Below are 21,626 nucleotides of genomic sequence, written 5' to 3' on the forward strand. Positions count from 1 at the left end.
GCAGGAACAAATCAAGTTTTGCCATATCAGAATTTAACCACCTTGAAATATAGGAATGTTAATTTATTAACAATTACTATTTTTGAAACTATAAAGATGCAATACTCACCAAATAGTGTTTAGAATAAAAAATAGTTGAATAAAAATACAGCTCAAAGGTAAAATGACACCTACTATGATGCCAAGAAGGTTTTGTAAAGAAAGTCTGTTGAGGAACCTGATATGGAATCTGTTTTGTGGTAACTGACCACCTAAACTGCTCAAAATAAATCCAGTGAATATCAGAATGACATGAAATCTAAGTAAATTTATACAGATATAATCACATTACAGAATCCTTAATCTGAACAGGACGTGAAACATTTCCAAGAGCAGTAATGTGGACAGAGACTACTAGACCAATGCTGTGTAATAGAAATACAATGCAAGCCACATATATAATTAAAAAAATTTTAGTAGCCACATTTTAAAATGTAAAAAACAACAACAGATGAAATTCATATATTTCACTTTACTTGACCTAACATGACCAAATAGTATCATTTAAATTTGTGATCAATATAAAAAATATTAATCAGATATATTCTTCGTGTTGTTACTCTAAATGTTTGAAAACCTGTGTGTATTCTACACTTTCAGCACATATCAATTTGGACTAGCCACATTTCAAGCACTCAGAAGCCATTTGTGGCTAGTGGCCCCCATACTACATAGCACACAGCTAAACAATAAGTAGGTTTATCCTTTCTCATAAATTTCAAAGGAGAGATTGTACAAAATTTACTAGTGAAATAATATATGGTGTCAAAATATTCCCTCTTAGGAGTTCTTACCATTTGCAACAGCATGGATGGAACTGGAGAGCATTATGCTAAGTGAAATAAGCCAATCAGAGAAAGATAAATATCAAATGATCTCACTCACTTATGGAATATAATGAACAACATAAGCTGATGAACAAAAACAGATCCAGAGACAGAGAAGCATTGATCAGACCGTCAAACCTCAGAGGGAAGGTAGGGGAGGGTGGGGGTAAGGGGGAGAGATCAACCAAAGGACTTATATGCATGCATATAGGCCTAACCAATGGACACAGACAACAGAGGGGTGAGGGCATGAGTGGGGGGATGGGGGATAATGTGGGGATAAGGACACATATGTAATAACTTAATCAATAAAGAAATTTTTAAAAAAGAAAAAAATATTCCCTCTTAGCCCTAGCCAGTGTGCCACCATTGGCTGAGCATTGTTCATGAACCATGAGGTCACCAGTTTGAGTACCCATCAGGGAACATGCCTAGGATGCAGGCTCAATCCCCAGGAGGGGGTGTGCAGAAGGCAACCAATCGATGTTTTTCACATTGATGTTTCACTCTCCCTCTCCCTTCATCTCGCTCTTAAAAAAATCAATAAAAACATATTTAAAACACACACACACACACACACACACACACACACACATTCTTGCCTGGATGGTGTGGCTCAGTGATTGAGAGTTGACCTATGAACCAAGATTCCTGGTCAAAGTATATGCCTGGGTTGCAGGCTAGATCCCCAGAGTGGGGCGTGCAGGAGACAGCCAATCATTGATTCTCATCATTGATGTTTCTATCTCTCCTTCTCCCTTCCTCTCTGAAATCAATAAAAATGTATTTTTAAAAATAAAAAATAAGTAAAAAAATAAAAAAACACCTTCTCTCTTAGAATTTGTCATACAAAAAGCAAACTGATGTTTGTCATTTGGGAGAGGATTGGGGAGCTGAGTGAAAAAAGTGAAGAGATTAAGAAGTTCAAATTGGTAGTCACAAAATAGCTGCAGAGCTGTAAAATACAACATCCTATATAATAAAGAGATAATATGCAAATTAACCCTCACACCCTCACAAGATGGCTGCCTACAACCAGTCCGGCAGGGTGGCTAGTGAGGGGCGACCAGGCCAGCAGGGGGGCAGTTGGGGGTGACCAGGCTGGCAGGTGGGTCAATTAGGAGCAACCAGGCAGGCAGAGGGGGGCAGTTAGGGGCAACCAGGTTGGTAGTGGGGTGCAGTTGGAGGCAACCAGGCCAGTAGGGTGGGACAGTAAGGGGTGACCAGGCTGGCAGGGGGGGCAGTTTTGAGCGACCAGGCCAGAAGGATGGGGCAGTTGGGGGCAACTTGGCTGTCAGCAGGGGCCAGTTAGGGGTGACCAGGCCAGCAGGGGGGCAGTGAGGGGCAATCAGACTGGCGGGGTGGGCAGTTAAGGGCAACCAGGCAGGCAGTCAGGTGAGTGATTAGGAGCCAGCAGTCCAGGATTGTGAGAGGGATGTGCAACTGCCAGTTTAGGCCTGATCCTGGGGATCCCGGATTGGAGAGGGTGCAGGCTGGGCTGAGGGGACCCCCCTCTCCCTTGCACGAATTTTGTGCACCGGCCTCTAGTAGGGAATATAGTCAATAATAGTGTAATAACTAGTATGGTGCCAGGTGTGTAGTAGAGTTACTGGGATGCATAACTTCATAAATTATATAAAAGTCTAGCCAGTACGCTGTACACCTAAAACAAATAAATACTATTGAATGTCAACTGTAATTGAAAATAAAATAATAAAAACATGTAAAAATACTTTGCCTTAAAATTTATCAATAGTTTTACAAAATTTTCCTTTCTTTTTTTCTGCTCCCTATGGAACTCCCCCTCCTGTTTTGTCTTGTCTGATTTCTCCCCTGCAAACTCATGTTATATTTTTATACATGAGTTTGAAGTATGGACTTATCTAGTCTTTCAGTATTCTGCTCTTTTTCCCTTCACATCAAATAGGTTAACTTCAAATCTGTAAATGAAACAACTCCATATCTTGTACTATACCTTTGCTTTCTTTCCCCACTTTATAATCCTACCACTTTTCCAACTTTGGCTCCCAACCACTCATCTGCCTGCCAGCCTGATTGCCCCTAATTGCTTCTGCCTGCCAGCCTGATCGATGCCTAACTGCTCCCCTGCCAGCCCGATTGCCCCTAACTGTCCTCCCTGTAGGCCTGATTGCCCCCAACTGCACTCCCCTGCAGGCCTGGTCTCCCCCAGCTCTCCTCCCCTGCAGGCCTTGTCCCCCCCCCCCAACTTTCCTCCCCTGCAGGCCTGGTCCCCCCCAACTGTCCTCCCCTGCAGGCCTGGTTCCCCACAACTGCCCTCTCCTAAAGGCCTAGGCCCCCCTACAACTTGCCTCCCCTGCAGGCCTGGTCCCCCCCAACTGCCCTCCCTGCTGGCCTGATCACCCACAACTGCCCTCCCCTGCAGGCCATCTTGTGGAGGCCATCTTGTGTCCACATGGGGGTGGCCATCTTTGACCACATGGGGGCGGCCATCTTGTGTGTTGGAGTGATGGTCAATTTGCATATTACCTCTATTATATAGGATAATAAAAGGCTAATATGCAAATTGTCCCCTCAGAAATTCAACCAACTGGGAGTTAAACTGCCCGCTTAGACATGCACTGACCACCAGGGGGGGTGCAGAATGAAGGAAGGCCCTGGACAGCAGCTGGTAGCTGGGGGAAGGAAGGCCCCGGCCAGCAGCCAGAAGGCCCCAATCGGCCTTGATCACTGGCTAGGCCTCGGGACCCTACCGGTGCATGAATTTCATGCACCTGGCCTCTAGTAGGGCATAATTTCCACCTCCTATTCATCTTTGCACCTCCAGATTCTAGTAGAAAATAAATAAGGTGTGGAGTATTAAAGCATGAAAAACCTCAGCAATATACTGAACATAAGAAAATACATATTATTCAAAACAGATTTTAGAATCCTAGACTGAAATGGGCCTCATGCCAGACAACTATTCACTTACAACAGAGAGTTTGTAATTAGTCGCTCAAAATCAGTAGGTCAACTGCTAAGTCTACTGATAAATCACCAGGTAAGCCCAGCTATTGTGCCCTCATTTGTTCCAGACATGTTTGATCAAAGCTACAGATGAGTATGGGTATGGGTATGGGTATGGGTATGGATGTGAGTGTTTCTAAAAGCCTAAGATGAGGTTGAAAAGATGGGAAGAGGCTAGATTATGGAAGGCTTTAAATGTCAGGTTAAGGAACGTAGACTTGATCCTGTCCGCATCAGGAAGCAACTGAAGAATTTTTACACTCAAAGCTGTGATATACACAGTTCAATTTATTCAGGAAGATGAATCTACAGCATTGCAGAGGACAGACTAGAGATACACTAGAGACAAGGAAGTGCTAGAAGCAAGGAGATTAGATATAAAGTGGTAAAAATCTGTATAATATGGTGATGGTTAAAATGTAAAGGATGGACATAAAAGGCATAAATACGAGAATTGGTTAAAGATGGCAGATCAAACTCATACATTTAGCTCTGCTCTTTACTCAAAACTGATAAAATTATAGTAAAGGCATTTTAAAATTACGTAAGTAAACAAAATGGGGGATACAAGAGAGAAGACATTAGCAACAAATTTTGGAAACCAGATAGCAGATGGACAAGTAGAAACTGATTTAGTAGAACTGGGAAACCTGTATCCCAAGTCATCAGTAGGAAAAGCTGGTAAACAACTCAATTTACACCACAGAACTTAAAAAAAAAAAATGCCAGGAATTTGTAGTGCCAGGTACCTCTGTAATTAGGGGAAAGGAGTTCCTAAAACCAGTAGGACTGGTTGAAAGTCAGCCTAAGATACTGATAGACCTGCAGTATCTCCTACTCTGCAGAGCAAAATAACTTTCCTTCCCCACCCCAACAGAAGACTGGGGGTCTAGTCTCTTAGAGAAGATTCCTGAAGTGCAAAGGAAAACTTTCAAAAGGAAAATCTATGGCTGACATCCTTGGAGAGATTAGAACACAAGTAGAAGAAATTTTAAGGACTATTGAGAAGATAAAAGTTCTTTTGAATTCAAAATATGACAAGAGAAATTAAGTCATCAATAAAAGGGTTGAAAGATAAAACCGTGAAATGTCTTAGAAAGTAGCATTTTAAAAAAGAAATGGAGAACAGGCAAAAAATAAAAAAGGAAAATTAGATGACCAACCCAGGCATATAAAAAAATAGAAATTACCTAAATAGAGCTCTTTCTTAATGTTTTTAGGGAATTAAGTAATTGCTCAAGGTTGGACAACTAATAAGAGGCAGAGCTGGTATTCTAACTTAGTGTCTGATGTTTTAAAAGCAAATTTTTTAATTCCTCAATGACACAATAAAGCCTCTATGGTGAGAACCCACCCACAAATCACATCTATTTTATCCTACCCCAGGTATTTTGTCAATGATCAGGTAGAGGGAATGTGGTAACAGACACTTTATGATGTAGCAGGTTAGGCTTTGAGGTCTCCAGTATAAGGAATCTGTGGTTTAGTTCTTTAGTTGTAAGTTCTCTCAAAGTCCATCCCAATTCTAGAATTCTAATGCTATTTTTGTATTTGCCATCTCTCTTCAATTTCTTATTTAAGATCACTGTTTTTTATTCTTCCTTATTTCTCACTGGAAGTGATTTTGGTCCTTTCTAAACCAACTGCAGTCATTTGTTCTTTCATGTTACTAATTCTACTTCATCTTTACACCTTGTGTTTATGATCTCTTCTGTCTACTAAAACCTATGCCAGTAGGTTTTTCTGTTCTGCTTTTTAAGGACTCATACTTTGCTCCTATTGAAAATGTAGTTTTGAATCCTTTCAAACAACAAATACAACAAAACTTCCACTTATGTCTTATCAGTCTCATCAGCATCTTAACAAGGGAATCTGGTTGTCATTATTTAACCATACTTCTTAAAATGTTTTTAATACCTTTCTGCTCTAATGAATTTTTTGGCACAATATTCTTCTGACAATTTTCCTAGCTTTTAAAAAATTCATTTCAGCTCTTATCATTCCATGGCCAGAAAAATTACTTTTCACTTGACAAATCATAACCTCCCTTCTTATACCTAAACTCAATTAACTCATCTCAACAACTTCCCCCTTGAAAGTATATTCTAGAATATTAATATGTGTTTAACAATTCTGTAACTGTCCTTCAATTTCATGTTTTTAAATTCTAAATATTTCTTCTTTTGTCAATATCTAATTATTTCTAGATCGTCTCATAGAATCTTAAACAGCAGAATGAAAAGGAAACTTAAGAAGTCATCTGGGTTCATCTCCAACCTGAAACATTCATTCACACTTTCATCAAACATTTATTGAGAACCTATATATTAGGCCCTGCTGTTCAAAGATAAAACAAAAATCTTTGCTCTAAAAAAGGCTGAGTCTAGTGGGGAACAGAGATAAGCAAACAAATTACAATACAACATGAGAAATGCTATACCAGATGATAAAAACATAGCAGTAGAAATGCAGAGAAAAGAGTGACCAAAAATGCTTTATAGCTCACAAAATGATTTCACAATCCATTAATTCATTGACTTCTCTAAACAACTCTGTGGCACAGGCATTACAAGCAAGGAAATGGACAATCAGAAAGACTATAGGACTTACCCAAAGTCACTTACCTAATACTGAGTGCTGGAATTCAAAATTTCTTGTTCTAATATTAAAGATTTGGTATATGCCCATCAAACTACACTGATTTTTTTTTCTTTCCTACCTACCACTTTTGAGGTTACATAAAGGAAAAGTACACAATTTCGTGATTTTACTTTCTTTGATTTCTTTTAGGGAGCACTGCTTCTTCATTTCCATTTAAATTCATTTTTACACTACCCATTTATATATTGAGAGGCACTGAAAGTCTTTCAAACTACCACATTCTAAGAAATAAGAATTTCAGTATTTTGTGATTCTCTCTCCCATCTACCTAAGACAGTTCCTTAATCACTTAAAGGAAATATTTCTTTTGTATCATGCCTGGTTTATTGCTTTAAAATTGCACTCAGTTCTACTAACAGAACTAGGAAATTGAATCCGTTTTTGCATTTTTTAATTATTCACATGATTAAATAATACAGTAGACATTTACTGAGTACTTACTTCATAAAAGGCACTTGTACTCCATGTATCGCACTGGGTTACACACTGTGAAAGATACACAAAACCATACATAATAGCCACCCTTATGAATTTGAGAATGTAGAATGAGAGCTAAAATATATCACAAATTATTGCAATCTAAGGAAGACAGTTATAAGTGTTGTAATGATAGTAATAGCCTGTTCAATTTCAGAACATGAAAGTGGTGGTATTTGAACTGGGACTTAAAGAGTGAAGTGGAACCTGGCATTGAAAAATAGGAAAGAGGGGATTAGGAATAGATTAAACAGTATGAGAAAAGGCATGATGGTAGAAAAAAATAATAGCTAATTATCCTCGCTGGTTTGGCTCAGTGGATAGAGTGTTGCCTTACGGACTGAAGGGTGTTGGGTTCAATTCTAGTCAAGGGCATGTACCTCAGCTGCAGGTTGCAAGAGGCAAAAAATTGATGTGTCTCTCTCACATCAATATCTCTCTCTCCCCCTCCCTTCCACTTTCTCTAAAAATCAATAGAAAAATATCCTCACTTGAAGATTAACAAAAAATAACAGCTAATAACCAAAGCTACCATTTATTGAACACTTATTATGTGTTAAGCACAGTTCAAAATGTTTTACATTCATTATCCCATTTAATCCTCATAGCAACCATATGAAATAGATAAGGAAATCTAAGATTAGAGACTTGAAATAAATTGCCCAGGGTCTCATGATTAGCAAATATTATTTGAGACTCTTTTTTGTCTATCTAATTTAAAAGACAACTGAGTAATGCACTAATTATAAATTTGTGTTGATGAGCATACAAAGTATTAAGATATAAATTGTATGACAATAATAGCACAAAGGAGGGAGGGAGTAAAGGAGCTATATAGGAGCAAATCTCTTTTTTATATAACACTAGGGGCCCAGTGCATGAACTCATGCACCTTGAAAGGAAGTGTGGGCCACGAGGCTGCGGTGGGTACAGGGGCAGGTCTCGGCCCATCCTCTGTGCCCCCACCTGGCCCCTCCTGCCATGGCCTCTGGTCCCCTGTCTGCCAGAAGCCCCACTCCCACCACCACCACTCCCATGCACTGATGGTGCCAGCCCTGCTCACACCCACTGACAGCGCACAGTGATTGGGGCCAGCACCAGCAGTGGGTGTGAGCAGGGCCAGCACCATCAGTGGGTGCAAGCAGCGGCTGCTGCCCTGATCACAGGGGGAGGTGGAGAGGCTCTGAGGGGAAATTAGGGCCAGCAGCTGCCACTCACACCCACTGATGGCACCAAATGATTGGGACCAGCACCAGGCTCCAGCAGTGGGTGCGAGCAGCGGCTCCAGCACTGGTTGCAGGTGTGAGCGGGACCAGCTCTGGCAGTGGGTCTGAGAGGAGGCTGCTGGCCTCAATCATCCCTCAGGAGCAGGGGGAGGTGGAGAAGCCCTGAGGAGCAATTGGGGCCGGCAGCCACCGCTCACATCCGCTGATGGTGCTGAGCGATCAGGGCCAGCACCAGGCACCAGCAGAGGGTGTGAGCAGTGGCTCTGGTGCTGGCAGTGGGTGCGAGTGCCTAGCAGGACTGCGGCATGCAGTAGCAAAGAATTTTCAGTAACCACCAGAGGCTCACCCCGATGACAGTAACCAGTGTCCCACATTGGTCTGACACCCCTGCTTACCTGCTCCACCATCTCACTGTGGCCAATGACCACCATGTTCCACACTCTGCCTCCTGCTGCCAACCCCACCATGTTCCATGTGCCTCCTGGTGATCAGTGCACATCATAGCAACCAGTTGTTCACTTGTTCTGCCGTTCGGTCTATTTGCATATTAGGGTTATATATAGAGAGAGATTGCAATTAAGTTGGTATTAATCTAAACTAGATTGCTATAAATTCAGACATTAATTGTAATCCATAAGGTAACCACTAAGAAAATAACTCAAAATATAGTAAGAGAAATGATAAGGGAATAAAAATGCTACTCTAGAAAATATTTAGCATAATATAAGGCAGCAATGGAGAAATAGAGGAACAAAAAAGCTCTAAGATTTATAAAAGGAAGATAACAAAATATCAGATATAAATCCTTCCTTATCAATAATTACATTAAATGTAAATAGATGAAATATTCCAGTTAAAAGTCAGGGGTTAATTTCCAAAATATATAAATAACTCATACAACTCAACAAAAGGAAGATAAACAATTCAATTAAAAAATGGGCAAAGGACCTGAATAAACACTTCTCCAAAGAGGTCATACAGATGGACAAGAGACATGAAAAAATGTTTAATGTCACTAATCATCAGAGAAATGCAAATTAAAACTACAATGAGTTATCACCTCACACCTGCCTGATTGGCTACCATCAATAAATCAACAAACAACAAGAGTTGGCGAGGATGTGGAGAAAAGAGAACCCTAGCACACTGCTGGTGGGACTGCATACTTGTGCAGCCATTATGGAAAACAGTATGGAGCTTCTGAAAAATATTAAAAATGAAATTGCCATTTGATTCAATAATCCCACTTCTAGGAATATATCCTAATAATCCCAAAACATTAATCAGAAAGAATATATGCCTCCCTATTTCTATAGCAGCACTATTTACAATAGCTAAGATCTGGAAATAGCCCAAGTGCCCACCAGTAGATGAGTGGGTAAAAAACGGCGGCACGTTTACACAATGGAATACTATGCAGCTGTAAAAATGAAGGATCTCTTACCTTTTGTGACAGCATGGAAGAACCTGGAGATTATTATGCTAAGCAAAATAAGCCAGTTGGAGAGAGACAAATATCACATGATCTCACTTATATGTGGAATCTAGTGAACATAATATACTGATGAACAAAATAGGTCCCAAAGGCATTGCTCATGGAACAGACTGACAGATCTCAGAGGGGATCAGGGAGAAGTGATGGGAAGAGATTTACCAAAGAACATATATGTATATATGCATAGCCCATGGACACAAACAATAGTGTGGGGAAGGGCTGGGTGAAATGGGGGACATCTGTAATACCGTTAATAATAAAAAACAAACAAATAAAGTCAGAGGTTGGAAAAATGTACCCTAAATATGATTCAAATATATATCTATGAGAAACAAAATTTTGATTTAGACACAATATAGATTGCAAGTAAAAGGAATACATATAACAGTAACCAAAAGAGAGCTAAAGTGGCTATACTTCTATTAAGCAAAATAAACTTTAAGACAAAAAACATTATAAGAGCCCTGGCCAGTGTGGCTCAGTGGTAGAGTGATGGCCCATGCACTGAGAGTCACCAATTCAATTCCCGGTTAAGGGCAAGTACCTAGGGTATAGGTTAGATACCTGGTCTTGGTTGGGGCACATTTGGGAGGCAACCAATAATTGAGTCTCTCTAACATCGATGTTTCTCTCTCCCCCCCCACCCTTACTCTCTCTAAAAAGTCAATGGAAAAATATCCCTGAGTAAGTACTAAAAAAACACACCCACAAAAAAGAATATATGACAATTATAAACATACTAGGGGCCCGGTGCACGAAATTCGTGCACTGGGTGGGGGGGGTGTCCCTCAGCCCAGCCTGCCCCCTCTCACATACTGGGAGCCCTCAGGCGTTGACCCCCATCACCCTCCAATCGCAGGATCGGCCCCTTGCCCAGGCCTGACGCCTCAGCCAGAGGCGTAGACCCCCATCACCCTCCGATCGCCTGATCGGCCCCTTGCCCAGGCCTGACGCCTCCGCCAGAGGTGTCAGGCTTGGACAGGGGATCCCCATCTCCCCCCGATCACAGGCTCTGACCCCCGCCCAGGCCTGAGGCCTCTGGCCCAGGAATCATGCCTGGGCAGGGGACCCCCATCTCCCTCTGATCGCTTGCTCAACCCCCTGCCCAAGCCTGACGCCTCTGACCCAGGCTTCAGGCCTGGGCAAGGGGACCATCATATCCCCCCAATCCCTGGCTCCGCCCCCCACCCAGGCCTGATGCCTCTGGCCCAGGCATCAGGCCTAGGCAGGGGACCCGCAGACCCCCACCCAGGCCTGATGCCTCAGCCAGAGGAGTTGACCCTCATCACCCTCCGATCACCAATCACCGGATCAGCCCCTTGACCAGGCCTGAGGCCTCCGGCAGAGGTGTCAGGCCTGGGCAGGGGACCCCCAGCTCCCCACAGTTGCAGGCTCCGCCCCTGCCCAGGCCTAATGCCTCTGGCCTAAGCGTCTGGCCTGGGCAGCAGGGACCCGCAGCTGCAGTGGCCCCGCGATTGTGGGCTCCGCTTTAGGCCCAGGCAAGGGACCCCTAGCTCCTGGGACTGCCAGCTTCGACCGTGCCCAGCTCCCATCGCTGGCTCCACCCCTACTTCCTGCTATCACTGGCCAGGGCAGCAAAGGCGCCTGATTCTCTGATCATGGCTGGGGGGCAGGGCAAAGGCGGCCCCAGGGCCGCCTTTGCCCTGCCCCCCAGCTCTTAGCTGCCCCCTGGGTTTCCGATCAGGGGGCTTCTTCCTGCTTTCCCTTTTGCCTCCCTGCATTGTGCCTACATATGCAAATTAACCTCCATCTTGTTGGCAGTTAACTGCCAATCTTAGTTGGCAGTTAATTTGCATATAGCCCTGATTAGCCAATGAAAAGGGTAGCGTCGTACGCCAATTACCATTTTTCTCTTTTATTAGTGTAGATATGTAGCTAACAAAAAAGCCCCAAAATACATGAAGCAAAAATGGACAGAACTGAAGAAACAAATAATGCAACAATAATAGTTGGAGACTTGATTACCCCGCTTTTGATAATAGATAACAACTACACAGAAGATCAATAAGGATATGGAACACTTTAATAACACTATAAATCAATCAGATCTAAGAGACATCTACTAACACTCTACCCAACAAGAGCAGAATACACATTCTTCATAAAGGTACATGGAATATTCTCCAGGACAGACCATATGTTAGGGCATAAAAAAAGTCTCGATAAATTTAAAAGATATAAAATCATACAAAATATAATAAATATCAATGAAAGAAAATAAGAATACCAAATAGTTCCCTCTTTATGAATTGAATATCTTAATATTGTTAAGATAGTAATATCCCCCAAAACAATCTGCAGGTTCCATATAATCCCTATCAAAATCCCTCCCAGCTTTTTTTTTTTTTTAGTAAATCTTTATTGTTCAGATTATTACATTTGTTCCTCTTTTTTCCCCCCAAGAGCTCCCCTCCACCCAGTTCCCACCCACCCTCCGCCCTCACCCCCCCCCCCAACTGTCCTCATCCCTAGGTGCACGATTTTTGTCCAGTCTCTTCCCGCATCTCCCACACCCCTTTCCCCCCCAAGAATAGTCAGTCCATTCCCTTTCTATGTCCCTGATTCTATTATAATCACCAGTTCATTCTGTTCATCAGATTATTTATTCACTTGATTCTTAGATTCACTTGTTGATAGATGCATATTTGTTGTTCATAATTTGTATCTTTACCTTTTTCTTCTTCTTCCTCTTCTTAAAGGATACCTTTCAGCATTTCATATAATACTGGTTTGGTGGTGATGAACTCCTTTAGCTTTTCCTTATCTGTGAAGCTCTTTATCTGACCTTCAATTCTGAATGATAGCTTTGCTGGATAAAGTAATCTTGGTTGTAGGTTCTTGGCATTCATCACTTTGAATATTTCTTGCCACTCCCTTCTGGCCTGCAAAGTTCCTGTTGAGAAATCAGCTGACAGCCGTATGGGTACTCCCTTGTAGGTAACTGAGTTTCTTTCTCTTGCTGCTTTTAAGATTCTCTCTTTGTCTTTTGCTCTTGGCATTTTAATTATGATGTGTCCTGGTGTGGTCCTCTTTGGATTCCTTTTGTTTGGGGTTCTCTGCGCTTCCTGGAGTTGTAAGTCTATTTCTTTCACCAGGTAATGGAAGTTTTCTGTCATTATTTCTTCAAATAGGTTTTCAATATCTTGCTCTCTCTCATCTTCTGGCACCCCTATAATTCTGATGTTGGTATGCTTGAAGCTGTCCCAGAGGCTCCTTACACCATCTTCGTATTTTTGGATTCTTTTTTCATTTTGCTTTTCCGGTTGGGTGTTTTTTGCTTCTTCACATTTCAAATTTTTGCCTTGATTCTTGCGCTCCTCTGGTCTGCTGTTGGGAGCCTGTATAATATTCGTTATTTCAGTCCGTGTATGCTTAATTTCTAGTTGGTTCTTTATCACAACATCAAAGGTCTCATTAGATTTCTTGAGGATCTCAATAACTTTATCGGCGGCTTCTAGACAGTTCTTGAGAGACTTTAAAAGTGTTGTTCTGAACTCAATATCCTCCACTGACAGTTTTGTCCTATTTCTTTGTCTCCGCATTTTTTATGCTTTCTTGGTGCACCCCCTAGTGGTCTTTGTGCGCAGTCTTGTTGTAGTTAAGCCTTGATTGTTGTAGTTAATACTAGGGGGATTTGACCTCCAGGCCAACTGGCTGTGAGAATCAGCTGTGTCTGCAGTGGGAAAACTTCTGTCCTCTAGGGAGGTGCTAATCTAGCCTTTGCCTGAGGCTATCCGGCAAATGGCTCTGTGCAGGGCTTGGGTGGGGCAGGTCCCAGGGGATCTACGGGGCGGGTGGGGCAAGCAGTTATGGCTGTTCTCAGTCCCGTCCCCAGAGGCTCTGCCTCTCAGAGTCCCAGCAACCGCTGCAAACCTCGGAGAGAAAGCTGCCCTCGCGTTCCGACCGATGCCAGACATTCCCGCTTCTCCCGTTTGAGTCTGGGTCCCTAGAGACTCGCCCAGAACTGGAGCTCAGAGCTTGAGCCTCCCTCCCGATTGAAAACGACAACTGCGCCCTCAGCCACCAGCCCACTCCACGCGCACCTCCGCACCTTTGTATTTTCCGCACTGCGCCTCCTCTGAGTCTCGTATGCTGTTTTCTTTCCTTCTAGTTGAAGAACTTCCCCTCAGCCAGTCCTCCTTTGGTTCTGGGCGATGTCCGCTCCGTCTTCCAGTTGCATCTGTGAAGTGGTTGTTCGAGGCAGCCAACTCCGGTGTTTACCTATGCCGCCATCTTGGTTTTCCAATTTTCTCCCTCCCAGCTTTTTAAAGAAATTGAAAAGTTCTTCCTAAAATTCATGTGCAAATGCAAAGTTCCAGAATAGCCAAAATAATAATACCAAAAAAAAGTTGGAGAGGATAGGTGGGAGGCAAAATGGTGGCCGAATGGGCAGTGTCCCGAGCCTTATCCTGGAGCAGATAGAAGGAGCAACTAAATCGAATAACATCCACCCAGAATTGGCGAAGTAGACACAGCTGGTGAGACAATTTGCAGCCGGGAAGGGCAGAGGACACCTGGAGAAAGGTAAGATCAGGGATCTGGGCTGGAGAGAGTTACGAAACCTCCAAGCCCAGAGGTTCCGAAGGAAGCTGCTCAGCACTGAGGTCGAGTCCCTTGGGACAGGCGTAACATCTGACTGTGGAAAGGAAGTCCACAGGGCTGCTGGCAGCAGGGGATTCTAGACATAAGCCCACAGCCAAAAGAGGCTGAGCCTGGAGGGGGCAACCTGAACAACTGCCCAAGCCACCTGGTGCCGGGGGGAGAGAAACTCACAGTGGTGCAGCACTTTTCCCTCTTTTTAGTTTTTGCTTTTACTCACTAAACCCAGTTCATAGGACCTTTCAAATACAAACACTCACCCGTGGCTGAGGTGCAGGTGGAGGTGTGGACTTGTGTAATCTGGGGAGAGGCTGGAAAGAGGACCAGGTCAGGGAGAGATGGACAGGAGTCTGGCACTGAGACGTGCCTGACACTCTGGACCTAAGCAGACATTTACTCCTGAAGAGCCAGCCCCTCCCTGCAGTCTCCAGGCAACCAATACAGCCACAGCTAGACTATACCCTGAGTGGTACAAAAAATACAGAAAAAAAAATCTGAATAGTTCCTGAGAGCCCTCAGGGACTGGGCTAAAGAGAGGCTGTTCAGTTCCAGCAACCTCCCCAGATATAGCCCTGTCAGAAACAGCCGCTTGAGAGATTAAGATTGAAAGTGGGCAGACAGGCTAAGATTGGTCCCACCTACTGGCAGTCAGGTGGTGGAGATAGACACAAACAGGGGAGCAGTGGATCACTTGGAACTTCAACATGGTGCTGACTACCTAATAGGAAACTGAGAAGTGCCAGGCTGCAGGAGACCAATTCCAGCATGACAGCAAGGCTGCATCTGGGAATGGCTGAGGCATTTCCCCAAACCTGAATAGGATACATTAAATTGATTTCTTGGCTGCCAGACAGTTAAAGGGCTTCTTAATCTACATGTTATTGCCTCCTACTGGCCAAACACCTGAACAGCCGTAGGCTAATTCCCCCATTCTGACAATGGACTCTGTACCAAACCCTGACCCTTTGAAGTATATATCTCTGCCTCGCCTCAGGACAAATTGTGTTAATAAAAAGCATGGAGTCCTGGGGACGAGGAGAACCTAAGACCTTAGACATAAGACCTTAGAACTTAGCTCCTTTAGCTAAGCTCCTTTGACCCCAAAAATGCCTTTCAAAATTATATTTTGTCTTCAGACTTTTTATTAGTCTCTGGACTCCTCTTTAACATCTATGCATAGCCTTCTCCAGATTCCTGAACACTTCTTGATGCTGGGACAAGAACCCAGCATACAATACAGAAGAGTGGGATCTTAAACCAGCCCCCATGAGGCATTAAAACTCGGCAGAAATTGTGTACTTTTCCTTTATGTAACTCAGCAGAAATGAACAACACTTCCACTTTTTTGTTGTTATCTCTTTTTTTCTTTGTTGTTTTTTTTTTAATTTTCATTTGTTGCTTTATTTTTTATTTCTTTTCACATTATTTTTTCATCATTCTATTTTTATTTTTATTCTTTTTCTTTATCTTTCTTTTTCTTCTTACTCATCCTCTTTCTACCTCCTCTATATTGAACAAAGGTCCTCCCCATATTCATTCAATTCATTAACCTTAATTTCTGTATATAAGCTCAGTCTCTACAGATTCTGCCCCCACCCTCTTTTCTGGGTGTATGTTGTTTGCATTTTTGTTTTAATCTGTTTGTTGTGTGGTGTTTTCGCCCCATATATTTTTTCCTTTTTCTTCCTTTTTCTTCTTTTATTTTCTCTCTTACCATTTTTTCTCTCTTCGATATAATTTGTGCTCTCTTTTCTCTCCCCTAATTCTCTTTTTTCTGGTGGCCACTTATATTGGGGTTATTGGTGTCATGAGTACATTCATATTTTGTTCCCTTGGTGTCGTGTCTTGTCAAGTTGCATTTTGTCCTGTTTGGTCAATGTAGTAGAGAGAGAGCCACATAACTAGACACCCAGAGAGGATACTCCATCCACAAACAGGTCAATAACACTCCAGACCCAACTACAGAGGCAGGAAGATGGTGGCAGTGAGGGAGAGAGCATGAGTGAGGGAGGGAGTGAAAGGGGAGTGTGTGGATCTGTGTGTGTGTACGTGAGTGAGGGACAGTTAGATCCACAGGAGCTTCGGGGGCTGGCAGACCGGGCTTACCTAGCTGGGCAACCTCTGCTACCATTGCAAACAGTCCCCAGGCGGCCAGCTCTTCCTCAGAGGCCTCACCATCTTGAAGGGGAGAGCTGCTGTGACTGGGAGCCCAGCTCACCTCCATCCACAGTGCCCTCAGACACCTTCCAGGACTCTACAGCCACTCCCACCAGGGACCTGCTACCTCGGATACAGACACAGAGATTCCAGCCACCCTGGCCACAGGCTCCTGTGAATCCCAAAGCATGCTCCTCTCCAGCTGGCCCAATGCTTCAGCCCAGGGAGCCACAACCATGCAAGCAGTAGCTGCAAGAGCAACCTGCCCCCATCCAAGGAGCAGCAGTCACAGGAGCAGCCCACCCCTGTCTGGAGGGCAGCAGCCCTGCAAGCAGCCTGACCCCTTCTGAGGAGCAGCAGCTGCGCAAGCAGCTCACCCCCCCCTACCTGAGGAGCAGCCGCAGCTCAAGCAGCCCACCCCTGCTGGCCTAAGAAGCAGCAGCCCTGCAATCAGCCTGCCCCCATCTCAGGAGCAGCAGCCCTGCAGGCAGCCCGCCCCCATCTCAGGAGCAGCAGCCCTGCAGGCAGCCCGCCCCTGTCCGAGGAGCAGCAGCCATGTGATCAGCCCACCCCACCACATTGTCATCTTAATCATATCATATTTGCAAAGGTACACAAAGATATATGTAATGAATCACTGCAGTTTTGTTTGTAAATTTAAAAACCTAGAAGCAACTAAAAATGCCCACTAAAATGGGATAAATAAACTATGGTAGCTCATGCTAAAATATACTATGTAACTATTAAAAGAAAGAAATGCATCTATAGGTGATGATATGTCTACTAGTATATAATAGCATTAAGTGAAAAAAGAAAGGTTCAAAGATTCCATAACAAGATTCCATTCTCCTCCCCCCCCCAAAAAAATAATATATGTATCTTGTAGATGCAAACATTTTTCTGGAAGAATAAATAAGAAAAAATAATGGTTATACTTATGAAAAGAAACATTGGGACCTGGGGATGGTAAGGTGAGGGAAATTTTTACTTATATTTTTCTATATGTTTTGATGTCTTCATCATATATAAGTATTATCAATATTATTATTTAAATTGAACTAAAAGACAACTTGCTCCACTTTAACCCACCAATTCCTCCTTCAAATATCTTTATTATTAGGGTATTTTGTTAAATATAAAAGCACTGTTCAACTTGTCATTATTTCTTATCAAATACACTAATACTTTACATTTTTGTATATTAAGTATTTTGAGATGTTGTAATGACACATTTATAAAAGATGTTTTGTTTTTTAAATACTATAGTTTTGATACTGAATAAAACACAAGAAAATACAATTACTAGTCAAGCTGTTTCTGCTGATGTGTGATCAAATTCAAACTGTCAATAGCTTTCTTATAAAATATCCACAATAGGTGATGATCTTAACTGGTAATTTCCAATAAACACTTAAACCATAAATGCAGCATTATTACTCCTCAAATCAATGATGTCTTCTTAGCAAAAGGAAAACACTGATACAGACTAACCACGTTGTTTGAAATGACTTCTTATTTAAAATTGGGTATCTTTAAGAGTTTTTTCTGAAGTTTGGGGGCAGTGTGTGAAGAAAGTAAATGTATACTGCTTTTAAAAAACAAATAATAAGTTTTAATTAAAATGGGTTTTAATTCAACAATGGATTTTAGTTAAAACCTGATGACCAGGTAATCATAATAACATTACCAGTGACAGGGCAGGTTGATTGACATCATGTGCCTCCTGATGTAAAGTATCACTTCTGTAATATTTCTGCCAATAATGAATGACCTGAGAGCTTGATTATGAAGAATTATCAGACAGAACCCAGGTCATCCTACAGAATTTAAGGTCCATACTCTAAAAACTTTAAAGATATGAAAGACAGGGAAAGACTAAAGAACTGGTTCAGATTAGAGGAAACCTACACACAACATATAATATTGGAAAATATAATCAATCAGAAATGAGCAAAGTGACAATGTTGGCCAGCTGGTGAAATTTGAATTGATGGATATATATCAGATGGTTATGTGATACCAATATTGATTCCTGATTTGGAGGATTGTATATTAGTTATGCAGGAAAGTGAGCTTGTTTTGGAGAAAGACACTCTGGAGTGTTTAGGGGTGATGGGACATCCAGCTCTCAAAAGATTAAGAGAAAGACTAATGCTAATAGACACACAGAGAGAAGAGTGAACAATAGTGCAATTGAGGCAAAGTGTTAAAAATTGGGGCATCTTGTTAAAGGGACTACAGCAGTTCTTTGTATTGTTCTGGCACTTTTTCTGTCATCTGAAATTGTTTCAAAATAAATTATTTTTTAAATCTATGAGGAAATCAGAATTTATAGAACTGATAAATCTAAGGATAAATATTCATTGCATGAAAGGACTTATCTTAGGTATTCTATTAAAATATTGTTCCTACAGTAAAATGTGACTTAATCTGTCAAAATTTTAATAACATGTATTTCTTCACCAGCCTACCCAGTACCTTAAGCAAGTTAACTCATTGAGTCTTTTTAAAAGGGTACTTTCAAATATGGACTATGAAGTTTGGATTTTAAAAACAAAGAGAATCTTGAAAATCTGCAGTTGGTAAATCAAGTAGTTTTTGCACCAAACATTGCCATCTGCTGGAAATAATAAACCATAATACATATTGCTCTTCCCTAAGAAAATAAAAAATCATTTTAAAATCCTAAGGCACATTTCAGAACAAAATTACACATGCAAAAAAGAAAACTAAGCAGTGTAACTTATTTTTAATCCACTTAAAATTCTCAAATTATTGTGCATCTGTATATTCTAGAGTTTCAAAGATTTTTATAAGAAATAATTCTCATAAAATCATAAGAGTCAAACCGGTCTTTAATGAAGTCAGTAAAAGTAGAAACAAAGATAGGACTTCTTAGTTCCTGACACAATAAAACACCATGATGGGTCTCAGTAAAAATACATTGGCTCAAAGAACCAAGCTGGCAGGCAATTTAAGCTTTTAGTCCAGGCCGCTGCTGCCTGCATCAGAGGATCTCAGGGCCCCGGCAGGAAACCATAAGGTACCTGGATGGCATGGCGGCGGGAGCCCCTGGAGCAGTCGCACGGGGCGTCGACCGCCCCCTCGGCAGGTTCCCTGCCCTCCACCAGGACGAGGAGGGCCCTGCTCGAGATGGGGACCAGAGGTGGGGCTGGCGGGGTGGCCAATGAGAAACTGGCTGGTGCTGGGCGGCGCTGCACCTCTGGCTAGGCTGTGCTCCCCGCTCCCCGCAGCCCAGGCACACCTCCGCCTTGTCCCCCGTAGGGCTCACCCCTAGGACCTTTAAAGACACCTCACTCATTTATGGATAATAAAGACCATTATAAACTGATGAACAAAAATAGATAAAGAGGCAGAGCAGCATTGAACAGACTGTCAAACTACAGCGAGAAGGCCCAGGAGGGTTGGGGGGAGGTAAGAGATCAACGGAAGGACTTGTATGCGTGCGTATAAGCATAACCAATGGACACAAGACACTGGGGGATAGAGGACGCCAGGGGATTGTCAAGGGGGGGGGGGGGGAAGGAGACCTATGTAATACTCTTTGTAATACTTTAAGCAATAAAACAAAATTTTTTAAAAAATAAATAAATAAAATAAAGACACCTCGAAGGCTCTTTAAAAGATGAGATCCATTGGCCCCATTTCCTCAGGGGAAACACAGTCACTATGACGTGGTAGTTGGTGTGTTGTCCGCCCGCAATAACCATGAGCTTCGGAATGTGATAAGAAGCACCTGGCTGAAACATTCACTCCAACACCCCGCACTCAGTCACCGGGTGCTGGTCAAGTTCATCATCGGCACCCGTGGCTGCGAGGTGCCCGTGGAAGACCGGGAGGACCCCTACTCCTGCCGGCTGCTCAACATCTCGGACTCAGAAGGCCCTCTTCATCGCTCGCTTTAGTCCCCCGAACTGTGGGGTGCAGGTGAACAGACTGTGGTACAAGCCCGCGGAGCAGTTCGTCTTACCAGAGAGCTTTTAAGGTACTATTGTGTGGGAGAGCCAAGACCTGCACGGCCTGGTGTCCAGAGAGCTCCGCAGGGTGGCGGTCCATGATGGGGGAGGATTCCTCAGGGTCACGACAGCCCGGGAGGGTGTGTGGCCTCCTGAACTCACGGAAGGTGTGGAGGGCGTGGCTGGCGGCTTTATTTATACGATTCAGGAAGATGATGCTCTCTTACAAAACCTCCACTCTCGCCCCAGACAACACACTGACCATCTGAGGAACCTCCGCAAGGAAGACGCCTTTTGCTTCAGGAGGAGAGCAGCCGCCATGGCGATATTGTCTTCGTGGGCGTCGTTGACATCTACTGGGACGTTCCCGCGAAGCAGTTGAACTTCTATAAGTGGACCGTGGAAGCCACCAGCTTTGATTTGTTGCTGAAGACAGATGACAACTGCTACATATACCTGGAAGCCATGTTCAACAGAATCGTCCACAGGACCCTGCAGGGCCCAAGTGTCTGGTGGGGAGATTTCAGGTTGAACTGGGCCGTGGACCAGACGGGGAAGTGGCAGGAGCTGGAGTACCCAAGCCCTGCGTACCCTGCCTTTGCGTGCGGGTCGGGGTACGTGGTCTCCCGGGCATCGTCCACTGGCTGGCTAGCAACTCGGGCAGGCTGAAGACCTACCAGGTGAAGATGTGAGCATAGGCATATGGATGGCGGCCATAGGACCTAAAAGATACCAGGACAGCCTGTGGCTGTGTGAGAAGACCTGTGAAACAAGATGCTGTCCTCCCCGCAGTACTCCCCACAGGAGCTCACGGACCTGTGGAGGCTGAAGGACCTGTGTGGTGACCCTTGTCATTGCGAGGCCAGATGAAGGTGACTCTTGGGGAGGGGTCTGGGTGTCTGCGTGAACCGGAGGAGAGCAAGCGCAGCTCGATGCATGCTCCCTCAGGAGCTCCAGGCAGGCTCCCCTGGACCCGCATTGTGTCACTTCATGTTCGCAGTTTCCTCTTTAAGAAACAACCCTGATGCTGTAGCATAACAAAAACTGTATTTATATATTGGAAGATTTGAAAAATACCAAATATTTTATAAATCCTGCTGCATCATTTCTAGTTAGCATTCACTAGCTATCGGTTTTGGTTAAAAGTTGGCTTGTTAAG

At 43.3% G+C, this 21,626-nt stretch overlaps 1 pseudogene; it reads left to right on the forward strand.

Annotated features, from left to right (window-relative positions):
• Window positions 1-4,411: 4,411 nt before the first annotated feature.
• Window positions 4,412-21,373, forward strand: LOC132223433 (UDP-GalNAc:beta-1,3-N-acetylgalactosaminyltransferase 2-like; annotated as a pseudogene).
• Window positions 21,374-21,626: the final 253 nt, after the last annotated feature.

This window comes from Myotis daubentonii, chromosome X (genome assembly GCF_963259705.1).
Source record: "Myotis daubentonii chromosome X, mMyoDau2.1, whole genome shotgun sequence".
NCBI classification, from domain to species: Eukaryota; Metazoa; Chordata; class Mammalia; order Chiroptera; family Vespertilionidae; genus Myotis; species Myotis daubentonii.